General features: G+C 16.1%; 1 pseudogene; it reads right to left on the bottom strand.

The window, feature by feature from the left end:
* Positions 1 to 404: 404 nt before the first annotated feature.
* Positions 405 to 5,447, bottom strand: LOC121789640 (annotated as a pseudogene).
* Positions 5,448 to 20,000: the final 14,553 nt, after the last annotated feature.

A 20,000-nucleotide genomic window follows, 5' to 3' on the forward strand; every position in this document is an offset into this window, starting at 1 on the left:
GACGCCAATGGCAATGGCACCATAGAGTTTGATGAATTGGTGGAGCTGATGTCGTCTGATCTTTGCAAAGAAGCTCCCAACCACGACCAGCTCTTGGGGGTGTTCAAGGCCTTCGACCGCGATGGAAATGGCCACATCACCGCAGCTGAGCTGGCAGGCGCGATGGCCAAGATGGGCTCTCCCCTCACTACAACGAGCTCACCAATATGATGCATGAGGCTGACGTCAATGGCGATGGCGTCATCAGCTTTCACGAGTTTGCCAACATCATGGCTAAATCGGGTGTAGACACCCTCAGCCTCCTCCCTCGTGGTTGGAATCCTAGGTAGCACAGGTTAAGGTTTTCATCAAATGGTTAGGAATGTTCTTGAAATCAAGATTGAATTTTTATTTAATGCCAGATATTTTTAGAACCAAATCTCTCTCCATCTCTATTTCATGATAACTTATTCCATTATTACATCAAAATTCTGCTGTCTAACTACGAGGAATTATACAATATGTAGTAAAATTGAAAGAATAAAAAAAATTACAAAATCATGAGGGCATACAACAGCCACAGCATGTTTCTGTACATAACAAAAAGCTCAAAAATGGCATGCTCCTTCTAGCGGCCAAGGCTCCGTTCCTGCAGAGGGTTTCGTTCGTGCCAGTGAACGCGCTGTGAATCCAACGGTTGTAGGCCTAATCGACCTCTGCCTCACTATGTTGCAGTACTCGGGATCCTCGTACCACCCCTCGTGCCTTATCCACTGTATCCTCCCATGGTACATTGGGAAGAATCTCATCTGGATCGCATTGTAGATAAAGTAAGGCACGAGGGCAGAGACCACAACGATGAAGGTGACGAAGTAGTAGGCAGGCGTGGCTGCAAGAGACTGGACAAAGACTTTGTATGCAGTAGTGGCAAAGGATGGAGACATAGCTCCATAGGCCAAGAGGAAAATGTACCAAAATGCAATGCTGCCCCATATCAAAATGTGTTGCAGCAAAGTGAAGTAGCTGATTGCAAGTGCCATCTGGCAGTTCACGACCCAGACAACGCAGGTGTACATTGTGGCTCCGAAGATTTGGAAATCCGCGGTCTTTCCGTCCTCGTTGAACGCCTGAGGGCTCAGCGCCCTTTCGCAGAAGAAGAAGATAATGATGGCACTGCAGAGGCCGTTGAACATCCATCCAATTATGCGGCGCCAGCTGAAGAGGAGATTCTGCACACCTTCTTGGTACAGCATGGGAAACTGCATTGCCAAAAAAATGTCAGCATTGATGCATATTACTTATACATAAGAAGAGACAGAGAGAGATGCTGGTGTGAGTTTGTTACCTTTAGACAGAATCTAGCTGATACGTCTTGGTCGAAGACTCCTAGAGCTACCACGGGCAACGATGTGAAAAACACATTGTAAGAGAGAGGAACCAGTCGTTATATGCAGGTTGTCCGGAAAATGATGTGAAAGCCTCGTACAAGAAGACTGTGATGCCATAAGTGATGTTCTTGTAGAAGAAGTAGCAAATCTGCATTGAAAAAGGATGGATTTTCAGAGATTTGTTGTTTTCATACAACAATGAAGATTGTTTATCAGTGTAATAAGTAGTTACCATTGTGGAAATCCTTCTGTAGCACCAGTGTCCATGAACCAAAAGCAAGCGTTCCAAAAATCGGAACTGAGCTATTGCAATGTCGCTTGACATCACTGCCTGAAATTTGCATAGGATATATGGTCAGTTTTGAAAGGTGGAGGAATGGCTTGCATCAGAAATGGAGCTCTGAGTTATGAGGAATCATTTTCTACCTGCATTCCTTCAACGCCACTGATCCCGATTCCGATATCTGCTTCTTGAAGCATTCCAACGTCGTTTGCTCCATCACCAATGGCCAAGGTCGTCTTTGTGGTTCCATCCTTGACAAGCCTCGTCACCTAAAAAATCACAAGAAACCTTAGAAACATAAAGGAAAGGTAGAATAACCCGAACAAATGAAGAATGTCGATGAAATAAACTCACCAGCGCCTTCTGTTTAGGGGAGGAGCGGCAGCAGATGACTGATGCACAGCCGACTGCAAGCTCAAGAAACAGTTTCTTGACGTCGTCTTCCAATGCATATGCAAGAGATTTCCCATCGATGATCAGGGCAAAGGCATCAGTGCTCAACTTAGCAACCTGAGCCTTCCCTTCGGTGATCTGCCGAACAACACTTTGCTTCGAAGCCTAATAAATCAAAGAAAATAGCAAGAATCTCAGCATTTTGAACCTTTAGATTACCATGAAAGATTCTGTCAAGAAAACAAATTTACCTTAGCAATTTCACTCTTTTCACCGTTTTTCTCCAGAGCTTTGATCTCGGGGCTCTCCAATGTGATAATAATCTGCTTCATTCCTTGTCTGAGCAAACTACAAGCATAACTGCAAACATATTCTCACAGTTAGAAATCTGTTTGAAATCATACACCTCTAAAACAATTTCAAGATATTAACTAGGCCAAGAATTTATATATACCCTATGTTGATAGCAGTTTCCATCTTGTCCCCAGTCAAAACCCATAATTTGATTCCTGCTTGAGCTAGTTGTCAATGCATTCTGGAACCTGAAAGGAATAGCACAAACTCTATAAATTTGAGAGAGAGAAAGAGGGAGGATGCTGCATACTTCTACATGATTGTCTCATAACTGACCCCTTGTTGGAGCTTGTCCTCAACAGCTGTGGCACCTAAGAATCAAATCTTTTTCTATACTTTCAGTCACTTCATCAATCAGTGCCTCACGATCAGCGCTAACTGAGTTTTTGGCAGCCAAAAGTTTGAATCAAACGCTTGAAATTCGTCTTCGCTTAGCTCCCTATAAGCAAGTATCAAGGTCCTTAAGCCTGCATCGGCGTACTCATTGCAGTGCTCTCTGGTTTTCTCTTCATATTCCCTTCCATTTCTAGCAAGCCTCTCAAACATGACACTGCATTAAAGGAAATCATCCGTATTAACAACCATGGCAATGCCACTTTCGACTTCAGTGATTCATTAAGCTGCAAAGAAAAAGCAACCTGTCAGCTCCTTTGCAAAGTAACATTAGCTTTCCCTCCTCATCTCTTACTATAACTGACATTCTCTTTCTTGCACTGTTGAATTCTAGAATACTTAAGAGATCGTATGATCTGCATCAAACAACACACAGATATTGCATGATCAGCTTACATGTACCACATCAATTATCAACAGTAATAAAAACGTTGATGTTAAACCCATTGCCTAATAATAGGTCCTCATTTATGATAGTATGAATGTGGTAGAAAGATAAGTTACAGACCTTTCAACTCGTTTTCCGGTGACGGGTTTCAATTCATTGATAGAAACACTTGTTTGTGTTCTTTTAAAGAACTCAAAGCCAAGTTCTCTGGCTGCAATGACAAAGGCCGCCTCATCAGGTGATTCAGCTTCATAAGTGATTTTCCCTGTATTCTCATCCACGTCAGGCACTGCTGTATGACAGACTGCCAATAAACGAAAGAATTGCTGGATCACGTTCGAGTGACTCTCATTCACCCAATTCCCATTGTTGACCCTCTCATCGTCAAAGTTGAAGCCTTTGACAGAGGACTTCTTAGGGCTAACAGGGTGCTCAATTGCATGTTTTGCACTCACAGCCAGAGGCGATCCCTTTCTGTTCGCCATCGACCTTTCCACCTCCGTTACACCATAGCCATAAGCAGTGCCAGCAATCGAACACTTGATGAACTCCATGGAGTTGCAAGTCAATGTACCTGTCTTATCAGAGAGAATTGTGTCAACTTGGCCGAGTTCCTCATTCAGATTTGAGGTACGGCGTGAGCTGGCTTGTCAGTTTTCTTCATAGTACATATGTATGTCTTGATTGATGAAAATGCTCTGAAGCACTTTCACAATCTCTATTGAGACGTACAACGAGATTGGAATGAAGTTGCTGTAGAGCAACAGCACTGTGAGAAAGTGATACACAGCTGCAATGGGAGCCCTATCAGGATCGAAGAAGATGTCAGCTGTCTCGGGTCTGAGGTACCACCTCTGGTGCCCACCTTCCTTGTCTTCCCTAGTTACAATACCAAAGTAAACTGAGCCGATAAATGCCATCAAGAAAAGCACACCGAATAGAAGGTAGATGATCTTATCCATCTTCTTCTCAACCTTGCTTCTCTTCGAGGGAGGATCCGTGGAGTTTTGAATCACCTTTGTGTCATGGCCAGTGAAGATCACTGCTCCATATATATGATCTGTGTTTCGCAGCTTAGAATCTCTAAGCAGCAGCTGTTGAGGAGAGAGCGGGTATTGCTGCTCCTCGAACTCCATGCTCCCAACAAAACTGTACAAGTTAGCATTAGGATCTTCACATTTCACAATGGCCTTGAAATCACCAAGGTCATGCTCCTCGTGCAACGATGAAGTCACTTCCAACGCCTGCTTCAGCTTCAAATTTGTCTCCCCATCAAGATTCATCGTCTCAACATAGCATATAGCATCCTCGTAGCTCGAAGATAGCAAGACTAAATCTGCAGGGAAGAATTGATCCTTCTCCACCTTCACTAAATCACCCACTCTCAGATTTCTCCATTCAGTGTGCTTAAAAATCCATCACCCTGATGCACCTTCACCTTCCTATTGTTCATCTCAATATCCTAAAATTCCCAAAACATTTCATCATCAGAAAAAATAGCCCTAAATTTTCACTGCTTCTCCTTGTTTCAATTAAGAAAAAAATCAAGCAGATGAAACAGAAAATAAAAGGCATGACTCTTGTCACTTTCCATAAATTGTCCATCTAATTCCTACAACACAATAATTCCAAAAACCATTTCCAACCACCTAAGATGCACAACACTGAATATTCAGAAATCAATTAACACCATTCAATAAATCAATCAATCTAATAAAAGAATCATCAACAGCATTAATGTGGGTGGACTACAAATGTGAAAAATAGGATGAGGCAATAAAAATTACCTGCTTCTTCCGTTGCCAATCTTCAATGAACTCTTTAATCATGGTTGCTCCGATGATCACAATCAACGGAATGATGGCGCTGACAGCGGAATAAGGCGCAAGGCGTGAAGGACAAGCAGCCGATGACAAGGAAGTAGAAGTTAGCCACTCTCCTAAACTGCTCAAACAGAGACTTGGGCAAGAAACTTGCAGCTGTATACTTGGTGGTTCTCACATAATTTGAGGCATAATGCCTAATACCGCTGTCGGTACCATCAGGCTGGTTGCAAACAACCACTCTTGAAAACCAGGTCTCCCAATCTGTGAATGCTCCTCTTTGAATCCACCTCTCCCACATTTGAAAGAGTAGATCTTGCTCAGATGCAGCTTCTTCCTTCTCTCTCCTCTCATTTTGAGAAGCGGAAATGCAACTGACAATGAAAGCTAGGCAGTAAAGCTTTAATAAATGAAATATTCTTTTCTATCAGCCCCAAGAAAAGGCCTCGAACCCAATAACTCAGAGAGTCACAGATGTCACCAAAACCTTATTAAAATGTTCTATAACAAAGGGTGGATGAAAACTTCACCAAACAGGAAGATGATGCAGACGCTAAATGCAAGAAACAGTGACATGTGCCAGAAAATATGATAAGAGAGAAGCACTAAACAAACTCAGCTCTCTCTCCCTCCCTCCCTCCACCTTAAATCTTGAAAGATTCGATCTTGTAGTAATAACAGAAGGGCGATGGCCCAGAATTCAGTGAGAGATTTAAAGATTTTCAAGGAGTTTAATATGGTAGTATATGCAAATAAAATCCTTTATAACGTGTATGTATGGGAAGCAATTATTCAGAGATTTGATTTTTCTGATAGAACAAAAGCATTGAACATTGACTTGGATCCTTTGGTTTGACTTCCTCAGCCGCTCGATTGGACACACGCGCAGTGCTTCGAAGAAGCTTTCAATTCAAACTTTCTCACCATTCAATAAAATACACGAAAAGCATAGAAAAGTACCTTCGTTTATATTCAATGTTATATTTCCTACGTAAAAATAAATACATTAGAAAATAAAATTCTTTTCATTTTAATTTATTTCCTAAAAATAAAAATTTTACATTTTAGAAATTTTGTTGGTAGATGAACTTATTTTCCACTAACATATAGAGATTTTTTATATATCTCTCTTTATTAATTATATTAATTTTTTTATTTTTTTCAATGAAACGGATAGAGTATAAATATGAAAAAAGAGTTGAGTGAGTATGAGAATTTTCTTTTCTTTTTTTGGTAAAGTCTTTATTTATATTTTCTGAATGAAAATTTTGTTGAAGAAGCTTCACACGACTGTGTTACGGACGTTCTCCGTAACGGCTCCGAGATCTTCCTTCTCGATGGGTGGCGAGCAATTCCCACGACAACCTCGCGGAATTGCTCGTGAATTTGGCTGGATTTGTGGACGTTTTCCACGCAGCAGCCAAGAGAACGAAATAAATTACTTGCGGCACAAGATTTGTGTAGGGAAAATATTTCATTCATAAATTAATGTGTTGATGAAATACCCTATTTTATACTAGAAACCCTAGGGCGGTTCGACGTAACCTAATTCATCCGGGAAGAACCGCAAAGAAACCCGAACTGGGCTTATAAATCAGGCCCGACTCAACAGTAAGTAAACTAAAGTTTCCAAAAATAGTAAAACATAAAAGGAAGGAAATAATCAAAAAAGAACAAAGTGAATCGGCTAGTTCGTGAACTTGTTCGGCGCCTTGAGCTTGTCTCTCGGCCTCAAGGATCTTTTCGACACAACTAGTTCTTCACTTCGGTTACTCCCGCACTGCGGCGGGCTGCGTCGTGCTGCTCGGCTTCGGGAGCGCTGCGTCGTGATGCTCGGCTGTCGTTGCCTCCAGCTCTGCATGCTCCAGCTCTGCATGCTCCAGCTCGGCATGCTCCAGCTCGGCATGCTCCAGCTCGGCATGCTCCAGCTCGGCCTGCCGCTCTGCCGTTGGTGGGTCCCGTATCAACCCCCCTCCGTTACGAATCGCCTTGTCCTCAAGGCGAACCTCCGGGAATTGCCTCGCAATCGCCTCGATGGTTCCCACGTTGGCGTGGATGCATCATCCCCCACTGTACCAGGCACTGCTTTTCCGGTCGGCCCGCACGCCAGCTTACGCGCCTTCCAACCGGCCACCGGCCGGACCACTGCCTATCGCCAACAAAACTCCGGCGGGAGTTTCACCCCGTCGACATCACCGTCTCCCGCCACAAACTCTCGTAATAAGCTAACGTGAAACACATTGTGGACTCTACTTCCCTCTGGGAGGCGCAATTTGTAGGCCACGGCCCAATCCGCTCCAACACTTCGAAGGGCCATAGACCTCGGGGCCAGCTTAGCCGATAGCGGCTTCGCTATTGAATGCTGCCGATAGTTGCAGCTTTAGCCAGACGACATCCCCGACTTCAAACTCGACGTGGCGACGGTGTCGGTTCGCCAAAATTTAAAAAAAAAAAAAAAAAAAAAAAAAAAAAAAAAAAAAAAAAAAAAAAAAAAAAAAAAAAAAAAAAAAAAAAAAAAAAAAAAAAAAAAAAAAAAAAAAAAAAAAAAAAAAAAAAAAAAAAAAAAAAAAAAAAAAAAAAAAAAAAAAAAAAAAAAAAAAAAAAAAAAAAAAAAAAAAAAAAAAAAAAAAAAAAAAAAAAAAAAAAAAAAAAAAAAAAAAAAAAAAAAAAAAAAAAAAAAAAAAAAAAAAAAAAAAAAAAAAAAAAAAAAAAAAAAAAAAAAAAAAAAAAAAAAAAAAAAAAAAAAAAAAAAAAAAAAAAAAAAAAAAAAAAAAAAAAAAAAAAAAAAAAAAAAAAAAAAAAAAAAAAAAAAAAAAAAAAAAAAAAAAAAAAAAAAAAAAAAAAAAAAAAAAAAAAAAAAAAAAAAAAAAAAAAAAAAAAAAAAAAAAAAAAAAAAAAAAAAAAAAAAAAAAAAAAAAAAAAAAAAAAAAAAAAAAAAAAAAAAAAAAAAAAAAAAAAAAAAAAAAAAAAAAAAAAAAAAAAAAAAAAAAAAAAAAAAAAAAAAAAAAAAAAAAAAAAAAAAAAAAAAAAAAAAAAAAAAAAAAAAAAAAAAAAAAAAAAAAAAAAAAAAAAAAAAAAAAAAAAAAAAAAAAAAAAAAAAAAAAAAAAAAAAAAAAAAAAAAAAAAAAAAAAAAAAAAAAAAAAAAAAAAAAAAAAAAAAAAAAAAAAAAAAAAAAAAAAAAAAAAAAAAAAAAAAAAAAAAAAAAAAAAAAAAAAAAAAAAAAAAAAAAAAAAAAAAAAAAAAAAAAAAAAAAAAAAAAAAAAAAAAAAAAAAAAAAAAAAAAAAAAAAAAAAAAAAAAAAAAAAAAAAAAAAAAAAAAAAAAAAAAAAAAAAAAAAAAAAAAAAAAAAAAAAAAAAAAAAAAAAAAAAAAAAAAAAAAAAAAAAAAAAAAAAAAAAAAAAAAAAAAAAAAAAAAAAAAAAAAAAAAAAAAAAAAAAAAAAAAAAAAAAAAAAAAAAAAAAAAAAAAAAAAAAAAAAAAAAAAAAAAAAAAAAAAAAAAAAAAAAAAAAAAAAAAAAAAAAAAAAAAAAAAAAAAAAAAAAAAAAAAAAAAAAAAAAAAAAAAAAAAAAAAAAAAAAAAAAAAAAAAAAAAAAAAAAAAAAAAAAAAAAAAAAAAAAAAAAAAAAAAAAAAAAAAAAAAAAAAAAAAAAAAAAAAAAAAAAAAAAAAAAAAAAAAAAAAAAAAAAAAAAAAAAAAAAAAAAAAAAAAAAAAAAAAAAAAAAAAAAAAAAAAAAAAAAAAAAAAAAAAAAAAAAAAAAAAAAAAAAAAAAAAAAAAAAAAAAAAAAAAAAAAAAAAAAAAAAAAAAAAAAAAAAAAAAAAAAAAAAAAAAAAAAAAAAAAAAAAAAAAAAAAAAAAAAAAAAAAAAAAAAAAAAAAAAAAAAAAAAAAAAAAAAAAAAAAAAAAAAAAAAAAAAAAAAAAAAAAAAAAAAAAAAAAAAAAAAAAAAAAAAAAAAAAAAAAAAAAAAAAAAAAAAAAAAAAAAAAAAAAAAAAAAAAAAAAAAAAAAAAAAAAAAAAAAAAAAAAAAAAAAAAAAAAAAAAAAAAAAAAAAAAAAAAAAAAAAAAAAAAAAAAAAAAAAAAAAAAAAAAAAAAAAAAAAAAAAAAAAAAAAAAAAAAAAAAAAAAAAAAAAAAAAAAAAAAAAAAAAAAAAAAAAAAAAAAAAAAAAAAAAAAAAAAAAAAAAAAAAAAAAAAAAAAAAAAAAAAAAAAAAAAAAAAAAAAAAAAAAAAAAAAAAAAAAAAAAAAAAAAAAAAAAAAAAAAAAAAAAAAAAAAAAAAAAAAAAAAAAAAAAAAAAAAAAAAAAAAAAAAAAAAAAAAAAAAAAAAAAAAAAAAAAAAAAAAAAAAAAAAAAAAAAAAAAAAAAAAAAAAAAAAAAAAAAAAAAAAAAAAAAAAAAAAAAAAAAAAAAAAAAAAAAAAAAAAAAAAAAAAAAAAAAAAAAAAAAAAAAAAAAAAAAAAAAAAAAAAAAAAAAAAAAAAAAAAAAAAAAAAAAAAAAAAAAAAAAAAAAAAAAAAAAAAAAAAAAAAAAAAAAAAAAAAAAAAAAAAAAAAAAAAAAAAAAAAAAAAAAAAAAAAAAAAAAAAAAAAAAAAAAAAAAAAAAAAAAAAAAAAAAAAAAAAAAAAAAAAAAAAAAAAAAAAAAAAAAAAAAAAAAAAAAAAAAAAAAAAAAAAAAAAAAAAAAAAAAAAAAAAAAAAAAAAAAAAAAAAAAAAAAAAAAAAAAAAAAAAAAAAAAAAAAAAAAAAAAAAAAAAAAAAAAAAAAAAAAAAAAAAAAAAAAAAAAAAAAAAAAAAAAAAAAAAAAAAAAAAAAAAAAAAAAAAAAAAAAAAAAAAAAAAAAAAAAAAAAAAAAAAAAAAAAAAAAAAAAAAAAAAAAAAAAAAAAAAAAAAAAAAAAAAAAAAAAAAAAAAAAAAAAAAAAAAAAAAAAAAAAAAAAAAAAAAAAAAAAAAAAAAAAAAAAAAAAAAAAAAAAAAAAAAAAAAAAAAAAAAAAAAAAAAAAAAAAAAAAAAAAAAAAAAAAAAAAAAAAAAAAAAAAAAAAAAAAAAAAAAAAAAAAAAAAAAAAAAAAAAAAAAAAAAAAAAAAAAAAAAAAAAAAAAAAAAAAAAAAAAAAAAAAAAAAAAAAAAAAAAAAAAAAAAAAAAAAAAAAAAAAAAAAAAAAAAAAAAAAAAAAAAAAAAAAAAAAAAAAAAAAAAAAAAAAAAAAAAAAAAAAAAAAAAAAAAAAAAAAAAAAAAAAAAAAAAAAAAAAAAAAAAAAAAAAAAAAAAAAAAAAAAAAAAAAAAAAAAAAAAAAAAAAAAAAAAAAAAAAAAAAAAAAAAAAAAAAAAAAAAAAAAAAAAAAAAAAAAAAAAAAAAAAAAAAAAAAAAAAAAAAAAAAAAAAAAAAAAAAAAAAAAAAAAAAAAAAAAAAAAAAAAAAAAAAAAAAAAAAAAAAAAAAAAAAAAAAAAAAAAAAAAAAAAAAAAAAAAAAAAAAAAAAAAAAAAAAAAAAAAAAAAAAAAAAAAAAAAAAAAAAAAAAAAAAAAAAAAAAAAAAAAAAAAAAAAAAAAAAAAAAAAAAAAAAAAAAAAAAAAAAAAAAAAAAAAAAAAAAAAAAAAAAAAAAAAAAAAAAAAAAAAAAAAAAAAAAAAAAAAAAAAAAAAAAAAAAAAAAAAAAAAAAAAAAAAAAAAAAAAAAAAAAAAAAAAAAAAAAAAAAAAAAAAAAAAAAAAAAAAAAAAAAAAAAAAAAAAAAAAAAAAAAAAAAAAAAAAAAAAAAAAAAAAAAAAAAAAAAAAAAAAAAAAAAAAAAAAAAAAAAAAAAAAAAAAAAAAAAAAAAAAAAAAAAAAAAAAAAAAAAAAAAAAAAAAAAAAAAAAAAAAAAAAAAAAAAAAAAAAAAAAAAAAAAAAAAAAAAAAAAAAAAAAAAAAAAAAAAAAAAAAAAAAAAAAAAAAAAAAAAAAAAAAAAAAAAAAAAAAAAAAAAAAAAAAAAAAAAAAAAAAAAAAAAAAAAAAAAAAAAAAAAAAAAAAAAAAAAAAAAAAAAAAAAAAAAAAAAAAAAAAAAAAAAAAAAAAAAAAAAAAAAAAAAAAAAAAAAAAAAAAAAAAAAAAAAAAAAAAAAAAAAAAAAAAAAAAAAAAAAAAAAAAAAAAAAAAAAAAAAAAAAAAAAAAAAAAAAAAAAAAAAAAAAAAAAAAAAAAAAAAAAAAAAAAAAAAAAAAAAAAAAAAAAAAAAAAAAAAAAAAAAAAAAAAAAAAAAAAAAAAAAAAAAAAAAAAAAAAAAAAAAAAAAAAAAAAAAAAAAAAAAAAAAAAAAAAAAAAAAAAAAAAAAAAAAAAAAAAAAAAAAAAAAAAAAAAAAAAAAAAAAAAAAAAAAAAAAAAAAAAAAAAAAAAAAAAAAAAAAAAAAAAAAAAAAAAAAAAAAAAAAAAAAAAAAAAAAAAAAAAAAAAAAAAAAAAAAAAAAAAAAAAAAAAAAAAAAAAAAAAAAAAAAAAAAAAAAAAAAAAAAAAAAAAAAAAAAAAAAAAAAAAAAAAAAAAAAAAAAAAAAAAAAAAAAAAAAAAAAAAAAAAAAAAAAAAAAAAAAAAAAAAAAAAAAAAAAAAAAAAAAAAAAAAAAAAAAAAAAAAAAAAAAAAAAAAAAAAAAAAAAAAAAAAAAAAAAAAAAAAAAAAAAAAAAAAAAAAAAAAAAAAAAAAAAAAAAAAAAAAAAAAAAAAAAAAAAAAAAAAAAAAAAAAAAAAAAAAAAAAAAAAAAAAAAAAAAAAAAAAAAAAAAAAAAAAAAAAAAAAAAAAAAAAAAAAAAAAAAAAAAAAAAAAAAAAAAAAAAAAAAAAAAAAAAAAAAAAAAAAAAAAAAAAAAAAAAAAAAAAAAAAAAAAAAAAAAAAAAAAAAAAAAAAAAAAAAAAAAAAAAAAAAAAAAAAAAAAAAAAAAAAAAAAAAAAAAAAAAAAAAAAAAAAAAAAAAAAAAAAAAAAAAAAAAAAAAAAAAAAAAAAAAAAAAAAAAAAAAAAAAAAAAAAAAAAAAAAAAAAAAAAAAAAAAAAAAAAAAAAAAAAAAAAAAAAAAAAAAAAAAAAAAAAAAAAAAAAAAAAAAAAAAAAAAAAAAAAAAAAAAAAAAAAAAAAAAAAAAAAAAAAAAAAAAAAAAAAAAAAAAAAAAAAAAAAAAAAAAAAAAAAAAAAAAAAAAAAAAAAAAAAAAAAAAAAAAAAAAAAAAAAAAAAAAAAAAAAAAAAAAAAAAAAAAAAAAAAAAAAAAAAAAAAAAAAAAAAAAAAAAAAAAAAAAAAAAAAAAAAAAAAAAAAAAAAAAAAAAAAAAAAAAAAAAAAAAAAAAAAAAAAAAAAAAAAAAAAAAAAAAAAAAAAAAAAAAAAAAAAAAAAAAAAAAAAAAAAAAAAAAAAAAAAAAAAAAAAAAAAAAAAAAAAAAAAAAAAAAAAAAAAAAAAAAAAAAAAAAAAAAAAAAAAAAAAAAAAAAAAAAAAAAAAAAAAAAAAAAAAAAAAAAAAAAAAAAAAAAAAAAAAAAAAAAAAAAAAAAAAAAAAAAAAAAAAAAAAAAAAAAAAAAAAAAAAAAAAAAAAAAAAAAAAAAAAAAAAAAAAAAAAAAAAAAAAAAAAAAAAAAAAAAAAAAAAAAAAAAAAAAAAAAAAAAAAAAAAAAAAAAAAAAAAAAAAAAAAAAAAAAAAAAAAAAAAAAAAAAAAAAAAAAAAAAAAAAAAAAAAAAAAAAAAAAAAAAAAAAAAAAAAAAAAAAAAAAAAAAAAAAAAAAAAAAAAAAAAAAAAAAAAAAAAAAAAAAAAAAAAAAAAAAAAAAAAAAAAAAAAAAAAAAAAAAAAAAAAAAAAAAAAAAAAAAAAAAAAAAAAAAAAAAAAAAAAAAAAAAAAAAAAAAAAAAAAAAAAAAAAAAAAAAAAAAAAAAAAAAAAAAAAAAAAAAAAAAAAAAAAAAAAAAAAAAAAAAAAAAAAAAAAAAAAAAAAAAAAAAAAAAAAAAAAAAAAAAAAAAAAAAAAAAAAAAAAAAAAAAAAAAAAAAAAAAAAAAAAAAAAAAAAAAAAAAAAAAAAAAAAAAAAAAAAAAAAAAAAAAAAAAAAAAAAAAAAAAAAAAAAAAAAAAAAAAAAAAAAAAAAAAAAAAAAAAAAAAAAAAAAAAAAAAAAAAAAAAAAAAAAAAAAAAAAAAAAAAAAAAAAAAAAAAAAAAAAAAAAAAAAAAAAAAAAAAAAAAAAAAAAAAAAAAAAAAAAAAAAAAAAAAAAAAAAAAAAAAAAAAAAAAAAAAAAAAAAAAAAAAAAAAAAAAAAAAAAAAAAAAAAAAAAAAAAAAAAAAAAAAAAAAAAAAAAAAAAAAAAAAAAAAAAAAAAAAAAAAAAAAAAAAAAAAAAAAAAAAAAAAAAAAAAAAAAAAAAAAAAAAAAAAAAAAAAAAAAAAAAAAAAAAAAAAAAAAAAAAAAAAAAAAAAAAAAAAAAAAAAAAAAAAAAAAAAAAAAAAAAAAAAAAAAAAAAAAAAAAAAAAAAAAAAAAAAAAAAAAAAAAAAAAAAAAAAAAAAAAAAAAAAAAAAAAAAAAAAAAAAAAAAAAAAAAAAAAAAAAAAAAAAAAAAAAAAAAAAAAAAAAAAAAAAAAAAAAAAAAAAAAAAAAAAAAAAAAAAAAAAAAAAAAAAAAAAAAAAAAAAAAAAAAAAAAAAAAAAAAAAAAAAAAAAAAAAAAAAAAAAAAAAAAAAAAAAAAAAAAAAAAAAAAAAAAAAAAAAAAAAAAAAAAAAAAAAAAAAAAAAAAAAAAAAAAAAAAAAAAAAAAAAAAAAAAAAAAAAAAAAAAAAAAAAAAAAAAAAAAAAAAAAAAAAAAAAAAAAAAAAAAAAAAAAAAAAAAAAAAAAAAAAAAAAAAAAAAAAAAAAAAAAAAAAAAAAAAAAAAAAAAAAAAAAAAAAAAAAAAAAAAAAAAAAAAAAAAAAAAAAAAAAAAAAAAAAAAAAAAAAAAAAAAAAAAAAAAAAAAAAAAAAAAAAAAAAAAAAAAAAAAAAAAAAAAAAAAAAAAAAAAAAAAAAAAAAAAAAAAAAAAAAAAAAAAAAAAAAAAAAAAAAAAAAAAAAAAAAAAAAAAAAAAAAAAAAAAAAAAAAAAAAAAAAAAAAAAAAAAAAAAAAAAAAAAAAAAAAAAAAAAAAAAAAAAAAAAAAAAAAAAAAAAAAAAAAAAAAAAAAAAAAAAAAAAAAAAAAAAAAAAAAAAAAAAAAAAAAAAAAAAAAAAAAAAAAAAAAAAAAAAAAAAAAAAAAAAAAAAAAAAAAAAAAAAAAAAAAAAAAAAAAAAAAAAAAAAAAAAAAAAAAAAAAAAAAAAAAAAAAAAAAAAAAAAAAAAAAAAAAAAAAAAAAAAAAAAAAAAAAAAAAAAAAAAAAAAAAAAAAAAAAAAAAAAAAAAAAAAAAAAAAAAAAAAAAAAAAAAAAAAAAAAAAAAAAAAAAAAAAAAAAAAAAAAAAAAAAAAAAAAAAAAAAAAAAAAAAAAAAAAAAAAAAAAAAAAAAAAAAAAAAAAAAAAAAAAAAAAAAAAAAAAAAAAAAAAAAAAAAAAAAAAAAAAAAAAAAAAAAAAAAAAAAAAAAAAAAAAAAAAAAAAAAAAAAAAAAAAAAAAAAAAAAAAAAAAAAAAAAAAAAAAAAAAAAAAAAAAAAAAAAAAAAAAAAAAAAAAAAAAAAAAAAAAAAAAAAAAAAAAAAAAAAAAAAAAAAAAAAAAAAAAAAAAAAAAAAAAAAAAAAAAAAAAAAAAAAAAAAAAAAAAAAAAAAAAAAAAAAAAAAAAAAAAAAAAAAAAAAAAAAAAAAAAAAAAAAAAAAAAAAAAAAAAAAAAAAAAAAAAAAAAAAAAAAAAAAAAAAAAAAAAAAAAAAAAAAAAAAAAAAAAAAAAAAAAAAAAAAAAAAAAAAAAAAAAAAAAAAAAAAAAAAAAAAAAAAAAAAAAAAAAAAAAAAAAAAAAAAAAAAAAAAAAAAAAAAAAAAAAAAAAAAAAAAAAAAAAAAAAAAAAAAAAAAAAAAAAAAAAAAAAAAAAAAAAAAAAAAAAAAAAAAAAAAAAAAAAAAAAAAAAAAAAAAAAAAAAAAAAAAAAAAAAAAAAAAAAAAAAAAAAAAAAAAAAAAAAAAAAAAAAAAAAAAAAAAAAAAAAAAAAAAAAAAAAAAAAAAAAAAAAAAAAAAAAAAAAAAAAAAAAAAAAAAAAAAAAAAAAAAAAAAAAAAAAAAAAAAAAAAAAAAAAAAAAAAAAAAAAAAAAAAAAAAAAAAAAAAAAAAAAAAAAAAAAAAAAAAAAAAAAAAAAAAAAAAAAAAAAAAAAAAAAAAAAAAAAAAAAAAAAAAAAAAAAAAAAAAAAAAAAAAAAAAAAAAAAAAAAAAAAAAAAAAAAAAAAAAAAAAAAAAAAAAAAAAAAAAAAAAAAAAAAAAAAAAAAAAAAAAAAAAAAAAAAAAAAAAAAAAAAAAAAAAAAAAAAAAAAAAAAAAAAAAAAAAAAAAAAAAAAAAAAAAAAAAAAAAAAAAAAAAAAAAAAAAAAAAAAAAAAAAAAAAAAAAAAAAAAAAAAAAAAAAAAAAAAAAAAAAAAAAAAAAAAAAAAAAAAAAAAAAAAAAAAAAAAAAAAAAAAAAAAAAAAAAAAAAAAAAAAAAAAAAAAAAAAAAAAAAAAAAAAAAAAAAAAAAAAAAAAAAAAAAAAAAAAAAAAAAAAAAAAAAAAAAAAAAAAAAAAAAAAAAAAAAAAAAAAAAAAAAAAAAAAAAAAAAAAAAAAAAAAAAAAAAAAAAAAAAAAAAAAAAAAAAAAAAAAAAAAAAAAAAAAAAAAAAAAAAAAAAAAAAAAAAAAAAAAAAAAAAAAAAAAAAAAAAAAAAAAAAAAAAAAAAAAAAAAAAAAAAAAAAAAAAAAAAAAAAAAAAAAAAAAAAAAAAAAAAAAAAAAAAAAAAAAAAAAAAAAAAAAAAAAAAAAAAAAAAAAAAAAAAAAAAAAAAAAAAAAAAAAAAAAAAAAAAAAAAAAAAAAAAAAAAAAAAAAAAAAAAAAAAAAAAAAAAAAAAAAAAAAAAAAAAAAAAAAAAAAAAAAAAAAAAAAAAAAAAAAAAAAAAAAAAAAAAAAAAAAAAAAAAAAAAAAAAAAAAAAAAAAAAAAAAAAAAAAAAAAAAAAAAAAAAAAAAAAAAAAAAAAAAAAAAAAAAAAAAAAAAAAAAAAAAAAAAAAAAAAAAAAAAAAAAAAAAAAAAAAAAAAAAAAAAAAAAAAAAAAAAAAAAAAAAAAAAAAAAAAAAAAAAAAAAAAAAAAAAAAAAAAAAAAAAAAAAAAAAAAAAAAAAAAAAAAAAAAAAAAAAAAAAAAAAAAAAAAAAAAAAAAAAAAAAAAAAAAAAAAAAAAAAAAAAAAAAAAAAAAAAAAAAAAAAAAAAAAAAAAAAAAAAAAAAAAAAAAAAAAAAAAAAAAAAAAAAAAAAAAAAAAAAAAAAAAAAAAAAAAAAAAAAAAAAAAAAAAAAAAAAAAAAAAAAAAAAAAAAAAAAAAAAAAAAAAAAAAAAAAAAAAAAAAAAAAAAAAAAAAAAAAAAAAAAAAAAAAAAAAAAAAAAAAAAAAAAAAAAAAAAAAAAAAAAAAAAAAAAAAAAAAAAAAAAAAAAAAAAAAAAAAAAAAAAAAAAAAAAAAAAAAAAAAAAAAAAAAAAAAAAAAAAAAAAAAAAAAAAAAAAAAAAAAAAAAAAAAAAAAAAAAAAAAAAAAAAAAAAAAAAAAAAAAAAAAAAAAAAAAAAAAAAAAAAAAAAAAAAAAAAAAAAAAAAAAAAAAAAAAAAAAAAAAAAAAAAAAAAAAAAAAAAAAAAAAAAAAAAAAAAAAAAAAAAAAAAAAAAAAAAAAAAAAAAAAAAAAAAAAAAAAAAAAAAAAAAAAAAAAAAAAAAAAAAAAAAAAAAAAAAAAAAAAAAAAAAAAAAAAAAAAAAAAAAAAAAAAAAAAAAAAAAAAAAAAAAAAAAAAAAAAAAAAAAAAAAAAAAAAAAAAAAAAAAAAAAAAAAAAAAAAAAAAAAAAAAAAAAAAAAAAAAAAAAAAAAAAAAAAAAAAAAAAAAAAAAAAAAAAAAAAAAAAAAAAAAAAAAAAAAAAAAAAAAAAAAAAAAAAAAAAAAAAAAAAAAAAAAAAAAAAAAAAAAAAAAAAAAAAAAAAAAAAAAAAAAAAAAAAAAAAAAAAAAAAAAAAAAAAAAAAAAAAAAAAAAAAAAAAAAAAAAAAAAAAAAAAAAAAAAAAAAAAAAAAAAAAAAAAAAAAAAAAAAAAAAAAAAAAAAAAAAAAAAAAAAAAAAAAAAAAAAAAAAAAAAAAAAAAAAAAAAAAAAAAAAAAAAAAAAAAAAAAAAAAAAAAAAAAAAAAAAAAAAAAAAAAAAAAAAAAAAAAAAAAAAAAAAAAAAAAAAAAAAAAAAAAAAAAAAAAAAAAAAAAAAAAAAAAAAAAAAAAAAAAAAAAAAAAAAAAAAAAAAAAAAAAAAAAAAAAAAAAAAAAAAAAAAAAAAAAAAAAAAAAAAAAAAAAAAAAAAAAAAAAAAAAAAAAAAAAAAAAAAAAAAAAAAAAAAAAAAAAAAAAAAAAAAAAAAAAAAAAAAAAAAAAAAAAAAAAAAAAAAAAAAAAAAAAAAAAAAAAAAAAAAAAAAAAAAAAAAAAAAAAAAAAAAAAAAAAAAAAAAAAAAAAAAAAAAAAAAAAAAAAAAAAAAAAAAAAAAAAAAAAAAAAAAAAAAAAAAAAAAAAAAAAAAAAAAAAAAAAAAAAAAAAAAAAAAAAAAAAAAAAAAAAAAAAAAAAAAAAAAAAAAAAAAAAAAAAAAAAAAAAAAAAAAAAAAAAAAAAAAAAAAAAAAAAAAAAAAAAAAAAAAAAAAAAAAAAAAAAAAAAAAAAAAAAAAAAAAAAAAAAAAAAAAAAAAAAAAAAAAAAAAAAAAAAAAAAAAAAAAAAAAAAAAAAAAAAAAAAAAAAAAAAAAAAAAAAAAAAAAAAAAAAAAAAAAAAAAAAAAAAAAAAAAAAAAAAAAAAAAAAAAAAAAAAAAAAAAAAAAAAAAAAAAAAAAAAAAAAAAAAAAAAAAAAAAAAAAAAAAAAAAAAAAAAAAAAAAAAAAAAAAAAAAAAAAAAAAAAAAAAAAAAAAAAAAAAAAAAAAAAAAAAAAAAAAAAAAAAAAAAAAAAAAAAAAAAAAAAAAAAAAAAAAAAAAAAAAAAAAAAAAAAAAAAAAAAAAAAAAAAAAAAAAAAAAAAAAAAAAAAAAAAAAAAAAAAAAAAAAAAAAAAAAAAAAAAAAAAAAAAAAAAAAAAAAAAAAAAAAAAAAAAAAAAAAAAAAAAAAAAAAAAAAAAAAAAAAAAAAAAAAAAAAAAAAAAAAAAAAAAAAAAAAAAAAAAAAAAAAAAAAAAAAAAAAAAAAAAAAAAAAAAAAAAAAAAAAAAAAAAAAAAAAAAAAAAAAAAAAAAAAAAAAAAAAAAAAAAAAAAAAAAAAAAAAAAAAAAAAAAAAAAAAAAAAAAAAAAAAAAAAAAAAAAAAAAAAAAAAAAAAAAAAAAAAAAAAAAAAAAAAAAAAAAAAAAAAAAAAAAAAAAAAAAAAAAAAAAAAAAAAAAAAAAAAAAAAAAAAAAAAAAAAAAAAAAAAAAAAAAAAAAAAAAAAAAAAAAAAAAAAAAAAAAAAAAAAAAAAAAAAAAAAAAAAAAAAAAAAAAAAAAAAAAAAAAAAAAAAAAAAAAAAAAAAAAAAAAAAAAAAAAAAAAAAAAAAAAAAAAAAAAAAAAAAAAAAAAAAAAAAAAAAAAAAAAAAAAAAAAAAAAAAAAAAAAAAAAAAAAAAAAAAAAAAAAAAAAAAAAAAAAAAAAAAAAAAAAAAAAAAAAAAAAAAAAAAAAAAAAAAAAAAAAAAAAAAAAAAAAAAAAAAAAAAAAAAAAAAAAAAAAAAAAAAAAAAAAAAAAAAAAAAAAAAAAAAAAAAAAAAAAAAAAAAAAAAAAAAAAAAAAAAAAAAAAAAAAAAAAAAAAAAAAAAAAAAAAAAAAAAAAAAAAAAAAAAAAAAAAAAAAAAAAAAAAAAAAAAAAAAAAAAAAAAAAAAAAAAAAAAAAAAAAAAAAAAAAAAAAAAAAAAAAAAAAAAAAAAAAAAAAAAAAAAAAAAAAAAAAAAAAAAAAAAAAAAAAAAAAAAAAAAAAAAAAAAAAAAAAAAAAAAAAAAAAAAAAAAAAAAAAAAAAAAAAAAAAAAAAAAAAAAAAAAAAAAAAAAAAAAAAAAAAAAAAAAAAAAAAAAAAAAAAAAAAAAAAAAAAAAAAAAAAAAAAAAAAAAAAAAAAAAAAAAAAAAAAAAAAAAAAAAAAAAAAAAAAAAAAAAAAAAAAAAAAAAAAAAAAAAAAAAAAAAAAAAAAAAAAAAAAAAAAAAAAAAAAAAAAAAAAAAAAAAAAAAAAAAAAAAAAAAAAAAAAAAAAAAAAAAAAAAAAAAAAAAAAAAAAAAAAAAAAAAAAAAAAAAAAAAAAAAAAAAAAAAAAAAAAAAAAAAAAAAAAAAAAAAAAAAAAAAAAAAAAAAAAAAAAAAAAAAAAAAAAAAAAAAAAAAAAAAAAAAAAAAAAAAAAAAAAAAAAAAAAAAAAAAAAAAAAAAAAAAAAAAAAAAAAAAAAAAAAAAAAAAAAAAAAAAAAAAAAAAAAAAAAAAAAAAAAAAAAAAAAAAAAAAAAAAAAAAAAAAAAAAAAAAAAAAAAAAAAAAAAAAAAAAAAAAAAAAAAAAAAAAAAAAAAAAAAAAAAAAAAAAAAAAAAAAAAAAAAAAAAAAAAAAAAAAAAAAAAAAAAAAAAAAAAAAAAAAAAAAAAAAAAAAAAAAAAAAAAAAAAAAAAAAAAAAAAAAAAAAAAAAAAAAAAAAAAAAAAAAAAAAAAAAAAAAAAAAAAAAAAAAAAAAAAAAAAAAAAAAAAAAAAAAAAAAAAAAAAAAAAAAAAAAAAAAAAAAAAAAAAAAAAAAAAAAAAAAAAAAAAAAAAAAAAAAAAAAAAAAAAAAAAAAAAAAAAAAAAAAAAAAAAAAAAAAAAAAAAAAAAAAAAAAAAAAAAAAAAAAAAAAAAAAAAAAAAAAAAAAAAAAAAAAAAAAAAAAAAAAAAAAAAAAAAAAAAAAAAAAAAAAAAAAAAAAAAAAAAAAAAAAAAA

This window comes from Salvia splendens, unplaced genomic scaffold (assembly GCF_004379255.2).
Source record: "Salvia splendens isolate huo1 unplaced genomic scaffold, SspV2 ctg295, whole genome shotgun sequence".
NCBI lineage: Eukaryota > Viridiplantae > Streptophyta > Magnoliopsida > Lamiales > Lamiaceae > Salvia > Salvia splendens.